General features: G+C 36.2%; 1 protein-coding gene across 2 annotated transcripts in view; it reads left to right on the top strand.

The window, feature by feature from the left end:
- The first annotated feature begins 286 nt into the window (after positions 1-286).
- ZBBX (zinc finger B-box domain containing) overlaps positions 287-3,211 on the top strand; it is a 159,440-nt gene continuing 156,515 nt past the window's right edge. The window contains exon 1 of one of the 2 annotated variants that reach the window (XM_056807797.1): positions 287-424. The gene's annotated coding sequence lies outside the window, so the exon portion shown is untranslated. Of the gene's footprint in view, positions 425-1,190 lie in introns of those variants that run through there. The other variant, XM_056807799.1, reaches the window with a different exon arrangement.

Below are 3,211 nucleotides of genomic sequence, written 5' to 3'. Positions count from 1 at the left end.
CTTTCAACCCTGAGTGTCTGGTAAATCAAATTAAATCTAGCATCTATTTTCTCATCTGTGAAATGAGTACTTTCATATATCTTCTTTACTCTGAGTGATGAGACTTTAGAAGGAACTTGGAAGATATTTTAAATTCATGGCGAAAGGAACAGAATTTATGGAGAGAAGATAAAATGTTGCAAAATTGCTTTTTAAAATTTCTTTTTGATTATCATATTGTCACTATTCTTTGTTTTTATAGAACATTTTATAGCATACGTTATTTCTTAATAGATCTATCCATGATCCTCCTCACCTCAGCAGCCCAGTCTTTATAACACATTTAAAAAGAAGAAAACAATTACTTCAGCAAAGGCAACCAATACCACAATTGTGTCTGAAAGTGCATGTGACATTCCGCAAGCAGTCATCCAGGCTCTTCAAAGTGAGAAGGGAAGTACATTTTATCCTTTGGATTTAAGCTTAGTCATTATAAGTACACAGTATTTATTTCCATTTGGTACTTTCTATTTATGTTTTTATAATCACTGTATATTCATATATAATCATATATGTATATACAAATATATAATGATTTTCTATTATCAACTTATTTCATCCTCCATCAGTTCAAACACATATTTCTATCCTACAATTGATTCTTCCCATTATTTATTTTAATGGGAAATTAAATGGGAAAAAGTTAATTAAATTCTTAATTTTAATTTAGTAATATCCTGTTGCATTCACGTACTCAAATTTGGTTAGCCATTTCCTAAATATGGGATGTCTATTTTTTCCCAGTTTTTTTGGCTACCAAATAAAAGGGCTGCCATTAATATTTTGCCACATATCAGATTTGGATTTCATTCTTTTGGGTATGTGTCTAACTATGGGGAAATCTTACTCAAAGATCCAGGATATTTTCGTCGCCTATACTAGTGTCATTTCATGTTACTTTCCAATGTAGTTTGGCCATTTCATAGCTTCACTAATTATGGATGATTATACATCCCTGGCACCAGTAAGATCAGCCTTCTTTACTGAGGCAGCTAGGTGGAGAAGAGATTAGAGACCTGGGGCTGAAGTCAGCAAGACTTCTCTTCCTGAGTTCAAATCCAACCTTAGATACTTGCTAGCTGTGTGATCTCTGACAAGTCATTTAATCCTGTTAGCTTCAGTTTCCCTCATCTGTTAAATGAACTAAAGAAGGAAAATAACAAACCACTCCAGTATCTTTGACAAGAAGATCTCAACTGGGATCATGAAGAGTTGGATTTAATTAAAAATGCCTGAACAACAACAATAGTCCAATACAATATCCTTGCGAATTTCCTTTATTATCATAGGATCACAGATTTAGAACTAGGAGGGACTTGGGGGATCTTTTATTTCAAAGGTCTCATTTCACAGATGGGGACTCAATTTCCTTTTGGGTAAAATAAGGGGATTGGACCACATGTCCTTTCCAGATTTAAATCTCTAATACAATGAGTCTGTGAAACAGTCTCCCAAAGCAAAAATAATTTGTTCACTGCCATACATATGGGAAGGGGTACAGTGATCTGCAAACAATGGAGTCTTCATAAAGAGTCTCGTTGAATGTATTGAGTAATTGCTTCATTTCTTCATTTCTAAATAGTGGCACATTGACAATACTTAAAAAAATAAACACGAACGAGAATCATTAGGGGAAAAAACAATAAACAAGATAACATAGCGGGACACAATACAGAGACAGGTGGCAGTTATTAAGCAGATGATGGGAAATAAGTGAATTTGTTTCCGTTCCCACATCTGGGGTGCTAAAAACTGTTAGAAAACCACTGTTTTCTTAGAGGGAAGCCACTTATAAGAGACATTTTATGGCTTCAGGAATTAAGATTAAGGGCAAAAGTAGGTCCATGGGTAATAGTACTAGCTTGGGCTCATGCAAGAATCATTAATTTTGTTTAGCATAGTAGCTTGGTGTGGTAGTGGCCTTATGGGGATGGTTTAGAAGCAGCATCTGAAAAAGGTAAGTTTATTATTATGGCAAATGTAATGTTTCTGCACAAACTGATGAAAAATTTGCCCTTGGGGACCGAAGCTGAAGAAGAATCAATTTGATGACGGAAAATTACTGTCAGATATATTCCAGTCAAGCAAGCCTAGAAACTCTGGTTGTTTTGCTTCCCAGCTTGAGTGCTTAAGTGAGAAATGCAAATCTTCCCAATGAAGTGTAGCTAACAGTGCATAAATCTCAAGAAGACAGTAGGATACACTTATTAAAACTTGGCAAGGATCAGAAATGAATGACTTTTTCTTTCTGAAATGCCAGCTTCCTTTTTTCTTCCTCCTTCTTTTAAAGATGAGCTTTTCCCTGGGCTCCATCAATTATAATAATGGTTTTCTCACAAAATTGGCACCACTAACCTAAAAGCAAATAAGCTGAGAAATTAAATGGATTGCAAATCAACATTGTGACAAACATATTAGCGATTTTTTGATGATTTGAAAGCGTGCTCCAAGTTATTTCTGTATCTGTGTTGGAATATTGATGGAAAGTAGTGATAAAGGAAGAAAGAAGATGATGGTAATGATTGAAAAAGCTTGGCGAGTGGAGCCTCAGGAGATCCTTGGGTCTCCAGGATGTTACTTCATGGAAGGGGCAAGGGGGGCAGGAAGAGTCTCTCTGTTGATGTGCACCTAGGATTGTTGCATAGTGGGGATCAATGCTTCCATGCAGCTGCTTTCTGGATTCATGCATGGCTGACGTTTAGGTACTCTGCTGCAGCCATTCTCTCTGACTGTCCCCATGCCTGAATGTTCTTTCTCCATTCCAGCCACTGATCTCCCTGGCTTCTCTTAAGTCCCAGCTAAAAATATACTTTCTATGGCAAGCTTCCTGTAACCCCTCTGAATTTAGTACCTTTCCTCTATGAATTATTTCTCATTTATGCTACACATAGCTTGCTTTGCATAAACTTGTCTCCCTACTTAGATTTCAAGCTTTAAGGACTGAAATTGTCTTTTAACTATTTGTGTCCCCAGAGCTTAGTACACCAGCTGGCACACAGTAGGAGCTTAACAAATAGTTATTGATAATTGATTGATTGAATAATGAGACAAGCTAAGGAAGAGAGAGCAAGTTATCCATAATCTCTGGAGTCCTGCTCTCATTTCATTTAATATCAAAGTATCATAAATTATAAATGGAAGGGTAAGATGGGTAGGAAATGTTTGAGACTGG

Source organism: Monodelphis domestica, chromosome 8, assembly GCF_027887165.1.
Source record: "Monodelphis domestica isolate mMonDom1 chromosome 8, mMonDom1.pri, whole genome shotgun sequence".
Taxonomy (NCBI): Eukaryota; Metazoa; Chordata; class Mammalia; order Didelphimorphia; family Didelphidae; genus Monodelphis; species Monodelphis domestica.
Note: the sequence above shows the minus strand (reverse complement) of the source record. Positions and strands in the feature narration are given on the sequence as shown.